The sequence below is a fragment of the Falco naumanni genome, chromosome 4, assembly GCF_017639655.2.
Source record: "Falco naumanni isolate bFalNau1 chromosome 4, bFalNau1.pat, whole genome shotgun sequence".
NCBI lineage: Eukaryota > Metazoa > Chordata > Aves > Falconiformes > Falconidae > Falco > Falco naumanni.
Genome location: NC_054057.1, coordinates 96402681 through 96423419, shown reverse-complemented (window position 1 = coordinate 96423419; position 20739 = coordinate 96402681). Strand labels below are relative to the sequence as shown.

The window sequence follows — 20739 nt, the reverse complement described above, 5'->3', positions numbered from 1 at the left end:
TTGATAAGATTAACAAACCTTTCAAAAAATTCATTACTATATTCATTCTACAGCATAAACTCCAAGTTAGCAGTAATGCCAGCAGGCTATTAATATTCCCAGATTAACAAAATGCAAGCAGATCATGCAAGGATGAGCTGGAATTTTGCAAAACATCACCTGGGTAAATATTTATCATAAAAGAAAAAAGGTGTAAATTAATATTTGTCTAGCACAGGGTATTATGGAAACAGATACAGAGGCTTTGCAACATTCACCCTGAAGGAGTGAATGTATTAAGACAGTGGAGCACAACGTCCTTACCCATAAAATGGGACGAAAGGAGCCAAGTGGCTCAGAGGTCCCTCGATGCAGAGAGCTATGCTTTCTAGGAGCACAGCTCCACGCCGAGCCCCATCCCGGCTCGCTACGGCTAGAGGAGAGCGGTGGTGCTGGGGGCAGGTGACGGTTCAGTGATCCAGGGCCCTCCTGCTGTGTGAGCTGGGCTCTGCCAAGTTAGGGATGAAACCTGCAGGGAGCTGGGTGAAGCAGACTGTCGCAGTACCCGTTCGAGCATCACCCTCGCTCAGTGAACAACCTGGTCCCTCGCTGCCGTGTTATCAGTACGGTGGGGAGAAGGATGCTCCCCTTGCCTGCTGCCAGAAAGACGCTAGAAATCGCAGTGCTCTCCGCACCCCAGCAGCACAGCCTCTTCCCTCCCTGATGGCAGAGAGCCCACGGCAGCTCCAGTCCCCGAGTACAAACCAGTCCCCGTCTCCTTCCCACCTTCCTCACCAAAACCAGCCCACTCCCTGCAACGTAACCTGCAACCCCAGCAGCTCCGTCCACCCCGGCATCACCTACTGCACTGCAGGAGAGCTCAGGGAGGGAATACACGCTTCGTGGTTGGTTTTCCATTTGTCCAATGCCCTAAGGCACTTCCAATATAGTATGTTTTTCTTTTAAAGTTAGTGGAATTGAAATAAATCCATACTGTTCACCAGTTTCCAGCTTACGTAATCAAAGTCAACTGTGCATTCACAACTTCCTCCCTTCCCTGTGCGCTAATCTGACAGCAGCAGAGGGGAAATGTAACAGGGGGAAAAATAATCTCCTGTGGCACTCTCTTGATTTCCCTGGGAAAGTAAAATGCCTTCAGTTTATAATGGCCTAGTAATGAATTAAACATTTCAAAATCCATGAAGGAACCTCAATAATAAGATCTTTAAAAACTGCAGACACAGTGAAAGCAAAGGGAAAAAAAGAGAAAAAAAAGACGCAGAAATATGCTTGAAATTAAGTGGAGACAAATCACAGAGACACAGATACAGTGAAGCAAAGCAATAGGCACACCAGGGAGAGGGGGGAGAATCCGTCCACTGGTCTAAGTTCACACATTGAGCATCCACTTTCATCAGATACTAAACAAAACAAAGTTACAGAGGCTACAGTTTTGTTCACTTACCAAAAAGACCTAACTGGAGTTTTAACACACAGAAATATCACAGTTTTAAAACCTTTTGTCTGAAAGCTGATACAGGCTCCCCAGTCAAATAGAAGTCTATCACTCCACTATGCTGGGAGGTGCCGAGATCCAGGCATTTGCACGGCTTAAAATGGCTGCAGCAGTTCAAGGCTTCTGTAACTTAGTGCACAACACCATGGAGCACAGGAGAGGGGTCTCTTTCCTGGCTATACACTATTTTAAATTTAACAAAGCCAACATAATTAGTCCCATGAGCACCCCTCCAGTAACAGCTTCAGCTCCCAGCACCAGCGAGCTGTATGCTATGCAGTAATTATACTACCAAGCTGTCAGAGCCTCCTTATCTGCATGCAAATTAGTTCATATGCTATACATCTGCTATAATGACAGTATTAAAACAAGAATTTTATAATGAAGCCATCCTCTTTATAGCAACATAGCACAATTACTTTATTAACATATTGCACATCCATGTCTGTAACTGTTCTCAGTCAAATAGCCATATTTTCCATTCTCCCATACAGCAAGATCTTCTTTGCTTCTCTCCCCATATCTGTAAATAAATACAAGGAACAAGAACGGGCATTTCTAAACTACCTCTGTACAACACCACTCCTTCATTGTTCCTGGGCAAGTAATGCACCAAATGCCATTGAGCGTGACTGGGTGAATAAATATTCCCATAATGCTCCAAAAGGTTAGGAGATGAAACAGTAATAATCAAATCAGCAGCTGTTTGCTCCCAGCCTTGACATCAATCACCAGCTTCTGTGATGTCAACTCGCAACTGCCAGCACCACGGCCAAACGGCAGCAGGAGGGGGACCGCAGCCCCGCCACAACCCCGCGTCCGCTCCCAACGCACAGACGCAAAAAAAAAAGATGTCAAGCAAAAAAGGAAGCACGAGGCGAGAAAAACCTTCACAAGCGAGGCGTGGGCAACCGGAGCTGGTGCCTGGGTGGGCTTCTGCCTGGAAAAGGCACTGCGGTGGCAGCTCCACCACAGCGAGGGTTTTGGAGGCGGTGGGGGATGCAAAGAGGAGATTGCAAACCCCTGCCTCCACCCCTCACAGCGTCTGCAGCGTGTCGGGGCTCCGCACCGCCATGGAAGCATCCTCGCCTCTCTGAAACACGCAGCAGTGCTTCACAACACATCAGCATCAGCTCTCAGCCCCAGCCCTCTTTCAAACATTAGTACTGGGAAAGTTTGGTGGCTTCTCAGTCCAAAAGCTTTTTCCCGGTTTGGTTTTTGGAAGAAATATGCATTTATCTATAAAGGTTATTTACGGTAAGTAACCTCAAAGAAATAAAATCAATAGAGGACTTGGACCAAATTTCCTTAGGAGTTCATTATGTTGTGATCAACTGCTCAGTTCTTACACAATTAAAAAAACACGTAGAGAGCTATGTGATCAGCCCCAAACCTTCAACAGATCTTTACGACTATTTCTGATTTTAGGTCTATTTTTAACCTTGCAGCTTTACTACCACAAGCCACTTTGCAGGAACTGCCAGGGACCTGCACGCCAGCCTTCGTGCAAGGACATACCCTGAGCCCAGCTAGACACCTCTCCAGGGTAATAAGGGAAGGTGATTCCTAGTGACGGGGAATGCCGATTCTGGGACCTTATTTCACCTACTGAGTATGACACAGCTTTTATTTATACTTTTGAACAACTGATTACTTTTCAAATGCCTACTTGGGAATAGAAGAGTTGTGCCTTACAGGCATCCTCCATGAGCAGGAACAAAGGCAAGTGGAGGGGAAAACAACCCCAAAACCCCCTTTTCCCCTTTTATGTTGTATTTTCCCAAGCACTGGAAAGGTGTGGATAGGTCTCAGCCAAAGTTTCAGCACTACTTTGTTCTACATGCAAATCGTCTCTTTCATCAATTATCTTAAAGTCATTTATAAACATGACTGCCATTTCAAAGCCACGAGAGATAGGTGAGAATTACCATGGACAGCACAAAGATGTTCAAATACTAAAGAAACCTAAATCTTCTCTTAAAACCTGTATTTACAGCTTCAGTAAAGCCCTGAGTACTGACACCACAGTGCATGAAACTACAAACAAAAGAGCTAGGGAAAGGCACAGAGCAATGCTGCTTTCTCCTCTACAAAAGCTTGTTTTATTTTTGTCAGCATAACCTGTAGTTTGCTGGGTTTCTGTGAGATCAAGTATTTGATCAGTTTATGAAAGGGATGATATTATTTGTTTGCCTGCGGGAACAGGGTCACTGGATTTTGTGACCCTGGAGTTTATTCCAGCACTTGTTTCCCATGAGAAAAGTACTAAATTACCCTTTTTTTCCTTTGGGAGAGGGGAAAACAAAATCAGAATATATCCTAGTCCTCCCGCAGCTACTAACAAGATCCTTTGTAGCCTTTGACACCACCTCATGAAATAATGCAACACAAGCCATCTTATTAGCACACAGCATGCACCTAACCAAGCCCACCGCATTTTCAGAGCAGCCAGTCATGCAAGGAGGAGCTCAGTTGTATCTGCTGGAAACCTCTTCTGCTGTGCTGCTGCTTAAATCGCTTCTGTACTGCAGCTGAGAAGGGGGAACACTATTGTCCCTTAACGTTCACCAAAAAACCCTGTCAGTAGCTGCGGTGGGGCTTGGGTCACGTCATGGAGGTGGCATCTATCTCCGCTTGCTTTCGAGGCTGACAAGGTAGACATCTCAAACCGAGCTAGTGTTTCACAGACTCCCTTCGCTCTCAACGGCAAGACAAACACACTCACCCAGCGCGCTGCGCAGACCAACAGCCACCTCACGGTGAGCTGAGCTGCACTCCAGGAGCATCGGTTTCTCTTCACGGGCCTTAAAGGGCTTCTAGGACGTTAGCTTACCTGTAGGTACCTGCAGTCAGGTTAGATGAATGCCACCTTGGGCATAACCAACCCAGCATCGTCAGCCCAGTGTCACCAGCCTGGCTTCCTCGATGGCACTGAATTTTGGTGTCAATCCCTCTTACCACTGTAAGTCCCTTTGCAGTTTACCTGACAGCCTCACCTTCTTCATCCTACCCCTGGGATTGCCCATCCACCCCCTTCTCCCTTTTCCATCTCTTCTCCTGTGCCTCTGCGCACTCTTTCAAAACTAGATAGGTTTTTCCAGGCTCACTGGTACATTCCCCATCACCTCCCTCATCAGTGCCCCAGACATGCTGGCTACGCACCAGGCAGGTTCTCCTCAGTTGCGTTTTCATGATATACTACAGGTCAGTTCTCTACCCGAGACAGAAGCAACACCTTCTGCCATCTATTGTAATCTCAAAGTTTCTTCCATCAACTGAATCGACCATGAGCCTCCAGCTGGGGCTTGGGAGCTGAGTTACCATTGCTTCTTTACATTTTTGCTGCATTATTACAGAAGAAGTTCTGCCATCAGCACAGTAATCTGCTAGAAAATAAAACCACATGGAAATCACCTGCAAGGTGTGCTATGTGGTGGGACTGCTTATGTAGGTCAAACTGTATTTTAAAAAAATCCTAGAGATATAATTTGGAATGGAAAAGTTCTCCTTTGGGTTGCAACTGTGTTTATTAAGAAGCCTCTTATGAATTCCGAATTTTGAATCTATCCACCACTGTTTTTTAAAGGAATATATCACATAAGTGTACACAATTGTTGTTCCCGGATTTCAACAAGTCAACTGTATGCTAACAGCTCATACATTTTGAGTAATATTCATGAAAACGGAAATTATTCTTTCACACGTTAAAAAAAAAAGCCAGATTTGACAGTTAAAACAACACCCACAGCATTCGAGAATCAGCTCAGGATCGGTTCTTGATCCTGTTACAATTCTGGCCGCCCAAATCATTGAGATAAGTATCGTGCAGGCTCCTCTTATAAACAAATCTTCCCGAAGCCCATTCTATGCTGGCAGTCAGTCCCTGAAGAATTTAACAGTTTTCCATGCATCTTTGGCATTTTTTCTCCCTCATGGTAGCAATACTGGCCCAGTTGGGTAATTGTGGTAGAAACACTGCAGAACCACCTTGAAATACTGAAATACTGAAGTGACCTTGTTTTTTAACATACTGTAATATACTTAATGTGTACATGACCCATATTAAAACTTACGGTTTGAGCTTTTTTCTCCTCCTCCTTTTTTTTTGTTAAACAATTGAGACTGCTATTGCTTCTGAGCAAAGTTTAATCATTATAATATATTAATTTTGTAATTAAAAAAATACGGAAGCCAATCCCAAACTGGGAGTACAATGGCTGCACTTCACAAAGGAGAGATCTGACAAGGGATGAAGTAATTTATTCATTCCTCCTTCCTTCCCCTAGAAATTAAATACTTCACAAAAGATCATCAGCAAGATACTCAATTTGTAGACACTAACAACCTTGGCAGTGCCCTTTGCAGAGCAGAACAGCTGTTTAGTTGATGGGCACTTTGCCCCAGTAGGAAAAGTTACAGCCTTCTCCACCATAAACATTGCAGCATTCTGCTTTTCAAGCACTCTTGCTTTGTGCCTAGCTTGCAAGAGAACCCTGTACAGAAATACTGCCACCAACATCGCAAAGACTGTTAACCTGAAAAATTGCTCTGTTCTGGCATTTGTTTCGTCTTAAGTGTATTTAAACTCCAGCAAGCATTTACATTGCAGACAACCTTCGTTGCTTTCAAAAATCAAAGGAAACAACAAAATGTGAGCTTTCTGAGATTTTAAAGTGCTTAGATCCAGCTACCACCATTTAGCACTGGCCATTACCCAGCTGTGGTGCAGGACCTCCCTGCAGAGTCCCCCTTCAACCAACTACTCAGTTAAAGTATAGGGAAATAAATGAGGTAAACTCATTTCACCTTGCCTTTAACTGGGCTAAATGCATTCAAGTGCTCACTTTCTGCAGCTCACCTGACTGTTTGCTTCTAACTGTAACATTTTCTTGACAAAAATTTTTCATGGGTCTTCCAGCCCTCAGCTGAAAAGAAAAAAAAAAAAGAAAAAAAAAAGAGGCGCAGCAGCATCTTCCTCCAGCAGGCTGGGGAACTCACCAGCCTACAACCTTTATGTGGGGTCTCAGAAATCTTTGTTCCTGCCATGCTTTCCCAGACTGATGTTTACAAGCATGTGTAGGGAAAGTAAAGTAGTGTCAACCTCAAAATATCAAAAAATGTGACTTTGAAAAACTGGTTTGGTCTCTGATTTCCAGATTCCCTTCATCTGCTGTGGTGTGTGCACAATACTTGTACTGCTGGCAAAATAAGCAATGTTGAGAAGGGCGATTTTAAAGGGCTTCTCACATCCCATCTCTAACCATCCCAAATGGGTAATCCTAGCCTCGTTTCCTTTTAATCTTGCTGGAGAAGAAAGGTAGTTTGCATCTAGCAATATTTCACAAACTATATGGCTCAGGATGCAAGCACAGCAAAGTGGCTGTTCTTTTCCCTGCACCTAAACGAGACTTTACTAGGTACATGAGACACAAAGTTCGCCCACAACCATGGTTCCAAATAAGACCACATTTTAGCAAATACACTGCAAATAAGATTTATTTTCAGTATCTCAAACGGTGCGACATCAGACAGAAGCTTATAGGAAAGACATGGACTTAAATCCAGTTTCAGAATCCCACTTCTAAGATCTTCAGGAAGCTGGACTATTTAGTAGAAACTCAAGAGGTAAAAGCAACAGTTCTCCCATTGTTTACTACCTTGTGTTAAGTGATTAATAGCAGTTTATTGCCTCAGTTGCACAAAAGAACTATGTGCCAACTCTTCCGGCTGAGGAAAAAGCACCATGTTGCTTTGCAATTAAAAACAACATGGAAGAGTGCCAAGGGTGAAAGGTGGAGAAAATCCTAATCTCCCTCAAGCAGAAGGAATGAAGAATCAGAGCTATGGCACAAAATCTCTTTCTACCTTTGTCCCTGCTGCTTCTGAATTTATAGACAGTTGCGGCCAGTCCAAGTGATGGTGAGAAAACCACAGTGGAATCTGTTAACTCCTCTTTCCAAAACAGAGGGAGGATTAAACACCAATTAACACGAGATATTACTGAGTCAATATGTCTTTCTCTCTTACATATTGCTATTTCATGTTTGGGAATATCTGCTGACAACTTATCCCATCCATCTGCCCTAAACAGTGTTTTCTCCATCCTCCTACACACTATTCTCTTCTGCTTACAGAAACACTGATACGCATTCATGGTGAGAAGCCACTGTTACTACACATTCCTTTCCCAACCAACAGACCCTCCTGACAGCAAGTGGCTACTCAGGGTGCCAGGACCACTGACTACTGTCCAACGAGTTGTTTCAGAGACTCCCTTCTACATCAGTTTGCTTAATAAGTTGTTGGTAATACTGTGCATATTGATTTTACACTGAGTGTCTGCAGCATCCAGCACAGCTCTGGGTTGTGACTAAGGTGCCCTTCCCAGGCTACTCCACACTATACCAAGAATAAAAAACAGTGAGAGAGCTTTAAATCTGCTGTCCAGTATGCACGAGCTGTCATCTTTAGCTTTACGTTTAAGCCATACTAAAACCAACATGAATGGGACTCATCAGCTGTTACAAACACAAATAATCCTTATTCACTACAGCCTGTCTGGAGATACAGTGGTCATTCCCAGCAGTGGTCTGCTGAAGCCCTCTGCAGATTTTCCTTCTTCTGCAGTGGTGCACAGAAAAATTAGAAAGATTCTGGTTTAATAAAAATACATGCACTATATTGGAACATATTTTTGAATTGATACAGAAATTCAGCAGGAAATAATAGCACACTAAAAAAAAAAAAAAAGCGAGAGAGCTTTCAAGTGTGACAGCTTTCAAGTCTGATTGCATAGTCTTTCTCAAGTCTAGAGGTGGGCCTCTCACAGGGAAGGTAAAACATTCCATGCTTCAGTAACATACAGCTCGTGTTTCTCAAGCTCTCTGGGAAACCTTTTTAAACACTCAGCATCTTTGCATCTAGAAAAGCTGTGCCTGGTGCAGGGTAAATCCACTCCTATTCTGGCCTCAGCTCTGGCACATTGAATTTTCTAAGGAAAAGGGAGTATTTCCCAGCTATCTATGTGACATTAAAAATATGCCAAGGAAAAGATTAATTTGTGGGTAGAAAGCAGGAAAGAAGAATTTGCTTTTGCCAGAGAATTCTTTTTTCTTCTTAAGCAGAAAGTGTCACAAGTTCAAAGTCTAGCTGGGAAGGTGAGTTCAAATATATATGATAAATGTATCTCAGTTATCACAACCACATACTTGCTATACAGCTCACACACAAACACATATTTTACTCTACAAAAGCATCTTTAACACAGAAAGGCCATTCTTCCTCTGAAGCCTAGGATTAATTTACATAATGCACCTTTATAGTCCCTTTTTAATGTGTTCATTCCTGTTAATAAAGAAAGATGTTGCAGGCACAGGTTTTGGCTTGGTACATGCTGCAGTGGTCCCCCAAAAAGACTGCATCCGAAACCCCAATAAAATAACCATAGGAGCAGTGTGGCTGCTTCTTTCTAATCTGGAGTCGATACAGACATAACCTACAAATCATGCATAATTTGCTGTTCATTTGCCACTGTAAAATGAAGACCAGGAGGAAAATAAAAGGCTTTTATGACAACCCTGCAGCACAGCTAGTTGCAGAGCAGGGCTTTGGAAGCCATCTCAAAGGATGCCCAAAGGTGCTCCTCTCCCACTGTACCCAGCTGCTCCTGAAATTCAGTGGCAGTCGGGCACCGCGGCAGAAACCTTGGCACCTTGTCCTCTGCTCTTACTTCTTCCACATATGTTCTCTTCAAAAAGCATTTTAAGACCAAAGGATGAGCCAAAAACCTGGGGGGACTTTTGATCATTCCCAGCATGGAAGATCTTACGTGGCATTCGAGCTCCTGCAATAGCAGCAAATCCAGCAGTGGCCCTGCCATTGTATCTCTGTTATAACTAAAGAAATACATATGCTTAGAATTCAAATGACAGTTTCCACTATACATAGGCTGAGTTCGTTTTCATTTTTTGTTTGCTCCTGTCCTCTCTTCTTGAGGTTTAAAGGAAGCCCTCCTTGAAGCGATGTTGTATAGGACACAACTCTGTTCTGAACTTTATTATATCCCATAACTTGATATACTATAATGACTAAAAGTCTGGCAACATTTTAAAAGAAACCCATGGTGCTGTTGATCAAGGCTATGACCTACAACTCACTGGATAATAATTTATGGGCTACAAAAAGTACTCTACCCTCTGTGTTTCTCAATTATTCCCAATACACAGTCCACACAACAAGATTAACATGAAAACCAGGCAACATCAGAAAGCTCTAAATTTTCACAATAAATCAGCCACTTCCCCTTCATTATGCTTTCCACAGTTCATGTTATTTCCTTTCTGGAGAAAATCATGACTAGTTACTGTCTGCCTTCAAAAACAAAAGTATCAGCAACGTTTCCATAGGGATCATCTGAAATGGATTTCTAATAATGTATGGGTTAAAAGGTTTTCTTGTTCTCCCCTTTCTGCATCAACATTTAAACTTTATGGTCCCGATGACACAATGAAAGGCACATGTGCTTAATAACAAAACTTGTAAAAAAGTATGTTTTAAAACATATAACCACATGCTTAAATATAGAACAGACGTGAACTCCAGCAGTCACTTAATACAGAGGAACAGGTTCTATTTATTCCCCCAGCAGCCAGCCTTAGCATAGGAATATCTGACGCGGCAGATAAAGGCTCTTATCCTGGGCTGGTTGCATATAGCACTTCATCAGTACACTTAAAGGCACTTTACTAAAGCAGGGATGTATTGTTATCCCTATTTTACAGAAAAGGAAAAGCTTCCCAAGGTTATAAAAGAGGGTCAGAAACACATATCTGCAACCACCACCTACGTACCTTAATTCCCATGCTTTGCCCATTGAGCCACACTCTAAGAGCTTCACAGATTGATTTTTTACATAAACATTTAACTCATTTCTCAACAAACCTATGACCATTCACAGTATTTTATCTGCTGAATTGGATTTAATTAGGCCAGCCTTTACTATGTCCAAGTACACAACACTAATGGCCCATCTATCTATCTCTGGAAATGCAGAGTGGAAGCATTACTTTTGCTTAAACTTTGGAGGAAATACAGATGGCACAGATGGATCTCACTTAAATAGGAAGATCAAGAAATATTTCAAGTCTTGACAATACAAATTTAGGTAACACTTAGTAAATCTCAAGGTAGAAGTCACAAGGAACAGATTCCTGAGTTCGTACCAGTTCAAGTTCTTTTGGAACCTCCTTCTTTTGGAGGAGTAGCACAAAATGCCACGGCACAAGTTAGAGTAACACATACAGCAAACCAGTCCCCACGGTTGAGACATCCTATTGTTTCCTGTGAGGGAGGTGACACCCAGAAGTTGTCACCCTGCTGGCCCATAACTTCCTCTATACCTCCATGCACCACAAAACATGGTTTACAAGTCACGTCGCCCTCAGTCACATTAATTTTGGCCAGACCAGCTGCAGACGGCAGCCCATTCTGAGCTCCAAAGGCAAAGGGAAGCCTCAGAGTACATCTGAAGAGTCCAGCTGAAATGTTCTTGTAAGTGACTGTTTCCTTTGGTTTCTGCTGGCAGCCTGGGGTGTGCTTACCTTTACTGCCTTCCCTGGTTCTTTAGCAGGGCATCATCCCAGCAGAACAAGCTCAGCCCAGACGTGGGATGGCTCTAGAGTTTTGCAGCTGCCTGTCTGCCTGGCCTTCCCTCCTCTGCCTCAGTTTGCTGTCTTGTTTTATATGGCAAAGACTAAAGAGTTCATTTTTATAAAGTGCTTGAACAGGCTATTTGGTATAAGCCTCATTTTTCAGAGGTGTCAAATACCTTGGCTCCTGCTGAGTGCAAATGCATCATCGCTGCCGAGTGCCAGGGAAGCGGGACTCTGCACGGTCATGAAGCAGGAATGGAGCCAGGCTGTCCCACGGCACGAGGCTGCTGGCGGGCAATGCACGCTGCTTGTCCTGTGAAGTCTCCCCGCGTTTCGGGGAGGCAGGTAAAAACTAGCAATGTCACTTTTCAGATGAGGCAGCCCAGACCAATACCATCAGTGCCTTGCTAGAAGTGACAGACAGAGTGAAAATGCCAAAACATTCATAAAAGACTCTAGTCCGAGGTAACTGCAGCTTTATTTACAACCCTCTGTTTCACAGCTCAGCCACTGAGGTTAGCCTTGAAGCTTAACACAGTTATCACTTGGAGGTCTGTATTTTCTATGGCTTTTATTCTGAAATACAGCAGAGAAATAAATGAAATGAATAAGCAACAGCTTTCGTGGAGAAAGCAACTGAGAATCAGTCGCGCTAGACATCGCCCAGACTGTCTTGCCTGTTCTGGTTGTGACAATGTGGAAACAAAATATAACTGTGTTCTGTACAAACTCACATCTTCGCATGCAAAAACTCACGCTGACACCATTGCGGTACGTGGAGGAAGTGGCTGAAATGTTAGCATTCACCAGGAATAATTCCAGAAATAATGCAGCTACTGTTCCCATTCCCAATCAAGGGAAGTGCATGGCCCACAAGCACCTACACCGAAAGGGGCTGCACTAACAAAGGCAGATCCAGCACCTAAAGATTTTTGAGAGTGCTGTACTGGGAAATAGTGGGGAAACAGGACACTCTGGACTCTCCAGAGATCACTTTCTATTTTCCTGGTTATTTTTGCAAGTGAAAGGACTATAGAAAAGTATTTAAGCTACCGCACCCTAGCAGTAACTAAGGTTTATATTGTTTACTGAGGTCAGAGAGGATTGTCTCACAAGTTTTTACAGCCTGCGAACAACTCCACAATTCTAAAAATACCTGAGTAACTGTCATGGCAGGCAACCAAACACGAATATTTTTTCCTGTACAAAATCATTTCTGACATACTCTGCTTTGTCTGAGCGCCAGAACACTTTTTCAAAAACAAAATCACTGTATATTGACAAAAGGGGAGGATGAAAGCCAACACCTTGTGCAATCACCCTCAGCCCCCGGGGGAGTGGGAGAGGTGGAACAAACCCTCCCCACCATGCCCAAGGAATTATCAAGTTGAAACCCCACACTCTGGAGAAGGCCAGGCAAGAGCAGGAGGTCAGAACCTGATTGCAACAAAAAAATCAGTTTGCAATCTTGATTATAGAATTGCTGTTAAGATACCATAATACATTTTTTTTAAGCAGCTCATTACCGATTTATTAAAACATCAGGGCTTCTTTGAGGCTGTTGGAGATTATTGTTTAAACTGCTATTGAAAAGTGTGCTGATTCACAGCACGGATAATTCATTCTTATGCCAATACAGACACACATATGGTGTGTGCGTGTACAACTATATTACAGGTTGGGGTTTTTTTAAGAAGCGATTTTGCATGCAGAATAAGTGTGGTTTTTCACATCTGGACCATGAACTAGATAAGGTCATTTTCAAATAACAAACTGTAACTTACTGTAGCGCTAAATGGTACTTCTAAATAAATATAAATATTATTTTGACACTTGGATTCTTTTTACAGCAATAAACAAAGTCATTAATAAAGACAAGGCGGCATGCCTCCACGCTCCAGGAGATGCCAGACCATCACCTTTTTGAAAGGGTCAGGTAGCTTTAGAGAGAGGTAACAACCTCAGTAATGCCTTTAGTCTGTCTGGAGATTTTCTCATTTGTTCAGCCTGAGACACATGTTGCTTTTTTTTGCAAAGGATTAACAAACAGAAGAGGAGCCATGCTGCCTTGTCCAAGGTATTACTTTTAATAAGAAAAATAAATGCTGATTAGAATACAAACTAAAAGCAGTTCTGATGAAGTGGAAATGTTTTTCACCCCCACCAATCAACAACTGGACCACAGCAGACAGTTTCATTAAATTGACTGATATACTAGAAACCTTTGACAGCGAGCGGTCAGTTTGAATTTTGGGCTCAGTAATGAGCTCTCAAGTTCCCTCTCTGACAGAATGGGCCACAGCGGTGCTGCATGACTTCATTTAGCTTCATTTTATAATTACAAGCCTGTTCTTTACTATTTTTCCCCAGCTTAAATACCACTTTTTCAAAGGCATGCTAAGGAAAAAAAGAAATGAAACCAATTTTAATGAACTCATGCAAATATAAGCCTGGTGAAATGAAATCACAGACCTAAGCAGAATACTGCATTGAACACATTTGTATGTTTTATGCAAAGCTCATCTAAATTTGAGTAATTGGACCTAATTTGGCAATCTGCACAATCAGTTTGCAAACTTCAACCACTGAATTTTAAGTATGAGCCTGAAAAATCATTAACATTTGTATTTATTGCGGTGGCCCTGATCCAGCACAGTACTAAAATCTGTGTTCAAGTGTTCTGAATGAGGTCTTGGTGTACGCGCAGCATCCAAGAGAGTATCAGGAGCTCTAATTACAGAGAAAAGTCACTGGTATTTTCAGATCACACAATTTTAATCTCAAGTCTTTGCAGCTTAAGGTCAGGAGCCTTCCTCCAAAAAGCTCACTGTCTTTATTCCTTGTCCATGCCATACTACCTGAAAAACATTCCCCAGATCATAACCACTGCTCTACTGCTTTTCACCTCCACCCTCTCTTCTTCTCCAAGAGTCCCTGTTGCCTGCTGTTCCTCTCCTCATGCAGATGGTCCTTTCCCTTTCCTATATGCACCCAGTTTCCACTGCACAGTGCAGGAACTGGATGTGCTTTCCATGCTACAGGAGCGCAATGAGAGCACCAAAACAGTTTATTAAAGGGCAGCTCTCCCATGCTGTCCCCAGCGTGTGTTTTGGCTGCAATAAGGGTTATTTTTCATTTGTGTCTCATCTTTCTTCAACAAAAAATGCAATGGGTCTTGAACTTATAAAAATGTTCTTGCTCTAGATATCTTAAAATACTAGAAAACTGTTTCCATTCAATTCTAGTCATTACTGTGTTTTCCTGCAGACATCTCCATAAAGAGAAGGCAGAGCACATTTATCAAGGTGAAAACTGCCAGTCTGAATTTGAATCAAAGTCTGAATCCATTCCAATGGGAAGCTTCTCAGCATCCCAGCAACTCACTCAGATACAGGAGAGTAAGCAGCCTGCACTGGCATCATCATCCCTCTCCAAACAACCAGAACACCACCAGAGTTTAAATATGGCTGTATGTCAGTAAAGCAATTTTAAATCATAGGCATAGCCAAGATCTATTACGGCAGAACTGCAGTAGATCACATGCAAGTTCAGTTTCTCTCCATGCGTCCTCAGGAAATGTGTTAATTGCTCACAGCTCTAACACAGATTTTCAATACATCTGCAAGACACAACAACACACATGCTAGCTGGGGGGAAGGGGAAGAGCTGACTCTTTTCAGTGTACAACCCAGGGATATTAAGCACATTTCAGCATCACTGCTTTCCCCCTTTTAAAGCCTCCCTCTGCTATCCACTGGTTTTTTTCCCCACCAGCTGGTACACCTCTGGCTCCTGGGTACCTATCCATCGCTGATGTGGTGGGAGGCAGCTTGCTCACACACTCAGCCACAAAGCTCCACCACCCTCCACGCTGGTCATGGGGATTTCTGCACTGGGTGTAACTGTGTAGTGACGAGCAAACACTACAGCCCAGCACCTCGAATCCCAACAAGTCCTACCTCCTCTTTCTGTATCTCTAATCAGGTCCTTATACACTGCTGACAAATTGCTGTCACAAATTAGATTTGATATTTGTATAGGTCATCTTAAGAAGCACAACTTGAAGCAATGTGACTTAGGCAAGAATTCAGAGGAGCATTTCCCCAAATCAGGATTGCTTTGCAAAGCAGGTTTGCTGCTCCTGGGACTATCACACTGTAGCCAGTTACAGATATATACTTTCTCTTTCACCGTTATCATCAGATTGCTGTAGTCAATTCTCTCCAATTAATCTGAGAGTAGTAAAATCAGACCTTTTATTTTGCATCAGGAGAAAATTTCAAACTTATTTAGCTCCAATGCATTTTAAGAAAATTGCTGCTTGGGTGGAGAGAAGTCTCTTGTGGAGAAAAGCTCAGGCCAGCTCCAGCTGTAAGCACACAGGACATGCACAACACATCCCACAGACCTAAGTATCTCTTTATATGGAATAAACCAACCAGCCAAACCATGTTCAGGACATGCTGCTCTTTCGACTAGGAACTAGCAGGCCCTCACTAGACAGGCAAGTGAGAAATTGCTGCTCTGACAACACAGAATTCGAGAAAGAGCGTATCCTCTAACAGAAGTCTTTCCCTGTGACTGCGTGGCAAACCAAGTTCCTACATCTTGACAACTCATTTATCCCAGCCTGTCGGCTTCTAAAGAAAGAGTTGTGGTATTAAATTGGCTTGAAATGGAAGATGTCACCAGAACTGAAGTTTCAAAATGCACCTGAGCAACAGTGCTCTTTTCGCTACTGAAAAAGAGAAACAAGAACTAATGAGGTTTAAAGGCAAAAGGTACTACTAAAGGGTAACTGGGCAAAACCACTGTTCAAGTCACATCCAAGGGAGCTGAATTCCACCAGCTGGTAGAAGCTTAAACTGACTGTGTTGTAGTCCCTCCAGTACTCAGTATAGGCTTGTGCTTATCAAGCTCTGAAGTCTGGTCACTAAACCCGATCCAAAATGCTAAGAGACTATTCCTGTCAACAAGGGCTCAGCCAGGTGTCTTTATTAATCACAGCTAACAAATATTTTAATTCTGGGACCTTTGGGAGGAAGGGGCGGAGTGGGGCTATGTACCTTGTTTCCTATGAAGAGATGACAACTCAGATCTGCAGTGCCTGATTAATATTTTATGGTTGTGATCCACTGGGTATGCAGTGTAATTCTGGTGGCTTGTTTTGTTCTACGTTCGCTGCATCTCCAATGTTATTTGCCACAGCTTCAAAGAACAACAACAAAAAGAGGTTTCATTCCCGCAGGACAGCATTGGCTGACCTCTCATTGCTTGGTGTAATTCAGAGGGAGCAACCGTTAAACAGGAACTGAAAGTGCTTTTCAACTTTTAAAGGGGAAAAAACGGCACCACAGATTTACATATAGATAGCATTTCAGAGAAGAATGATGCTGATTTCTCCTGCCTTGCATTTATTTACCAAGTCATCCTAACAGAGCAGTCAGAAGACAAGCCTGAAACAGGGCACTGCTGAATGTGCATCTTCTGTGTCATCACCAACAGTTCAGCACGCTAGCATTAAAATGGCATCAAAACACAGCATGATCAATGAAAAGGGATAATGAAAGCAAAACACATAGCTTTAAGCACAACTCTACAACCGAGGTCCATTCTAGGACTTTGCTGAGGTCTCTGATCTAACTTTTTAGGGAAAAGAGGACAGTAACTTAAAATCTGACAGTCACTGAGGACAGGCATAATGGGGTCTCTCCCAGATCCTGGCAATCGCTGCATCCCAGAGGCACCAAAGCAGCCCCCATACCATGCCAACACTGGCACACATCAGACCTACTGCCTTCAGGGAATGCAATAGTAAAGACGGCTGTTCTGAATCAACATCTTAACACATCTCAGAAAGCTTTCTGCTTTCATTGCAATGCATGGATGGGGTGATTTTTATTTTTTTTCCTGCTATTCAAAGATCTTTAATAGCATATTACTTAAAAACTTCCATTCTCTCTTAGGAATACAAGGGATGCTTGTAATGCACTCTGTCTTAAGAAGGTATGTGTCAGTGAAAGACTGGGATATTTCTAGATCTCCAGTCTCTTTATGCAGCTTAATGCTAATGAAAGGAAACCATTTTTTGCACACAGTGAAAGAGAACAGATGGTGTCACAGTTCTGCTGTGGAATTTAAGCAGAGTGACAACCTATACAGCAGCAGATCATCATCATGGGTGAAACTCTTTTTAGGCAGTAGCATGGAGGGTTTATTTGTTTTTTATTTACTCATTACTATCCACTATCTTGAAAAGCTTTTGCTTTCCTTGTAACAATGAAACCTAAGAAAATGGTGTGATAATCTCACCATCCTACAAAACCTCAGAAGACACATGAAGACCACTATTTTAAACACACTGTGAAGGGACAGCTGAAAACTAGCACCTCATATTGCAAACTGTGGCTTTCCAAGCATGTAACTATTCAGACACCATTCACTGGCAAGAAAACCACTGATGGCTTAAAAGGGACACTGTCAAGCTGAAAATCACTCCTCTGTCTGAAATCTGGTCCCTAGTTTTAATTATGCCTGCAAGGCAGATAATAGTGGAAGGAGAGGTCTTTTTTCATCTTTAATAATTTTATATTTTACACTTTTAGATGGCAGTATTCTATGTACAGTTCACCTCACTGTTTCCTTCCTAGATTCACCTACTTTCATCCTGGAGAAAAACAGAGATTTAAAAAAAAAAAATCAGATAAAATCACAGTTGAAAATTTATCCAGAAATAAGGAATTTAAAAGGGACTTTCTATCCCACAGATTTGTTGCTGCTGTTTACTAAACTGTTAGCTGAATTTTTCTGACCCTACTGACAAGTCAGACATATGTTTTCATGTACTGATCCTACTAGAGGCATCTGAATCCCCACAAAGCATCCCCCTCTGGTGAGACAGTCCATACACATTTTGAAGTTTTACAATATTAACTGTTTTCATGCCTTCATATTTATCTTCTTTCAGCTTATTTGAACTGCCTGTATTAGTATTTTATAGTGCATACCACTAAAAGCAACAGATGATGCTCATCCGCTCCATAATTCACATCAACAATAGCCAATCTCTGCTCAGCTCATATCCCACAAGAAAAGGGATTAATCCAGCAGTGACATCCTGGGAGAACAACAAAGCTCAGGCTGCTGGATTAGGGTTCGGACCCCTCCAGGAATGGTCTGGGGACACTCCATTCTCGCTGAAACTTTGGAAAACATTTGATGATGACAACCCCGTTTTTTGCACAGGGATGGATGTATCCAAAGCTGCCCAGTTGCAAGCCTTATTACGGTCTTTAGAGTGAGATGGGGAAAATCAGGTCTTAGATAGATCTATAAACTCAAATAGTCCTACGGGTGTATTGCTATTTGCAATGTGCTCAATTCTGACTGTGGAGAACAACAACGATCAGCCTGTAAGATGCTGTGAAGCCGAATTTATATATTCAGGTTTGAGTTTACGTAGAAGAGGGACTTGAGATCCAGGGAAAGCAAAGCAACAGAGGCACCATTGTACTAAGTGCTTTGGTCTCCTGTGGGTGACTGTGCTCAAGGTATTTGTGCTCCCCTAGGTCTGGAAAACAGCAAAGTTTAAAAGTAAGGTCTAATATTGAAGAGAAGCTCCACTCTTCAATACCGGCAAGGACCAGCTTAAAATCCCCGCGTTTAGCCAGAATATCTAACTATCAATATGTATATGTGGGGATAAACTAGCACTTTCTCATGCAAAAGGGGATGCCAGGCTCTTTCAGAGACCTAGCACCTTCAGTAACAGAGACCAGAGGATCCATTCATCACACAACAGCAAACCATCCCTGCCCCCCGAAGTGGCAGTACTTACAGGAATGACTGCCCAAAGATACATTTGGGATGGGAGCGCTTCCAGTGCGAGTAAGTGGCAAAATATTCAGAGTGACTGAATTCTCAACTCACTTGCAGGAGTTCACAAGACATAACCTGCTGATTAACACATCTTGCAGGGAGGGTCAGTACCACCTTCTAAGGCTTCCTTCAAGGAGAAGTGAAACACTCAGGTTTTAAGGCATTTACAGGGCATTTCTTAAAACGTGTCAGGTAAAATCACTACTGTGCTCCAAAGCACCCAGGCTCTTGCTGCAGAAACTCAACAGCTATTACACAGCAAGTGTGAAGTGAAGAAGCAGAAAGAGAAGAGATTGTCAGTAAATAGGGTTAATCCCTGCAGGTAATACCCTTTCCGTTAAATTGTGCAGCATTTTCCAGTCTGCAGATTCTCAATCCCATTTAACATCTCTCTCACACTGCAAGTAGACACATCTGAGCTCCCACTCTTCCCCCCACCCCCAAATTCTGCAAGGCTGTTTTTGCAGCAGCAGCCAGTGAAACTCCAGGCTGCTGGTACTACCCCGGGAAGCTGCAGGGGGGTGGGTGAGCCGCACAAAAGATCTCAACACAAAAGGCCATCCTTTTCGTCCTTTCTTCTTCTTCATTTTCTCCAGCTGAGCCATAGTTTTATTCAATCAACACTTTAAAAATCTATGCAAATGTAGGAGGGGGTAGGGACTGGGGGCGATAACATGGGGCAAGACCTATTTTTAATACAAACAATCAAATGTGGTGAGTGAGGGGATGTGGGGAGCCTTCAGCTCTCATCTTCTCCTTCCAAACAAGCCCTTTAGCCCACTTCCCCAGCGCTCACAAAAATCCATGCAGCACGCTACAGATATTTTCCGATTATTTTTTTTTCCAGGAGAAGACGTAAAGGGCATGACACCAAAAGGACAGCGAACATCTTTGCATTCCCAGCAAGACCCGCACAGTGTACATAATCATATAAAAAACATGGCTGGCTGGTGCATCGACAGATGCAAACGAGAAATACCAGACTTAGCCTTATTTAGATCACAGCAAAATTAAATGGGGAGGAGAGGGGGAGGAAGCGAAATAATTGTGGCTGTGTAACATGGCTGCACAATTTTCAAAGCCTCACGACTGCCAGCTTGCAGGGAGCAGTGAAAATGTGTGCCTGCCCTAAAGGGAGCTGTTCCTGCCACCCCTGCAGCACAGCCCATTCATCCAGCTACCCATCCAGCAAGGCAGGCATGCTGGCCAGCAAGCACGAAAGACAGGGAAGAACTGAAATAGTTTACCTGATCAATGCAACTTCACGGGAGCCGGAGGTAGCAATTCCAGAAGAAATGCAGCAAGGAAGAAAAAAATCTGCTTGGATCCTCCTGGCAGTCCACACACAGGCTCATCTACATGCATCTGAGCAAGCCCTTACCAGCAGCTGCTTCTTTTATCAAGCCCACAGGCACAGCAAATTAGTCCGGTTAGACAGTTCAGTCAATGTGGGCTATTCACAGCGTGGCTGTTGTGTGAGCCCGGCTTCTCCTGTCCCCCGGTCCCCGGGTAGGCACCCGCCCACCTCCACATGGCCCTGGATAAACAGGCTCTCACAGCACCCACGGCGCCAGCCACATGATCCTGGCAGCCAACGCGGGCAACCGGCCGCACCTCTCCTTCGCCCCGCAAGATGCCGAGATCCGGGTGAAGAGGCAAAGCCCAAGATGGTTTTACTTTAAAGGGAAAAGCCTTTTCTCCCCACCCACCCCCACT

At 43.2% G+C, this 20739-nt stretch overlaps 1 protein-coding gene across 22 annotated transcripts in view; it reads right to left on the bottom strand.

Moving 5' to 3' along the window:
- Nucleotides 1–20739, bottom strand: part of MAGI1 (membrane associated guanylate kinase, WW and PDZ domain containing 1) — a 355911-nt gene that overhangs the window by 112268 nt on the left and 222904 nt on the right. Inside the window, exon 1 of one of the 22 annotated variants that reach the window (XM_040593742.1) lies at nt 20271–20588. The exons of the other annotated variants lie outside the window; for them this stretch is intronic. The gene's annotated coding sequence lies outside the window, so the exon portion shown is untranslated. Of the gene's footprint in view, nt 1–20270; nt 20589–20739 lie in introns of those variants that run through there. 22 annotated transcript variants of the gene reach the window in all.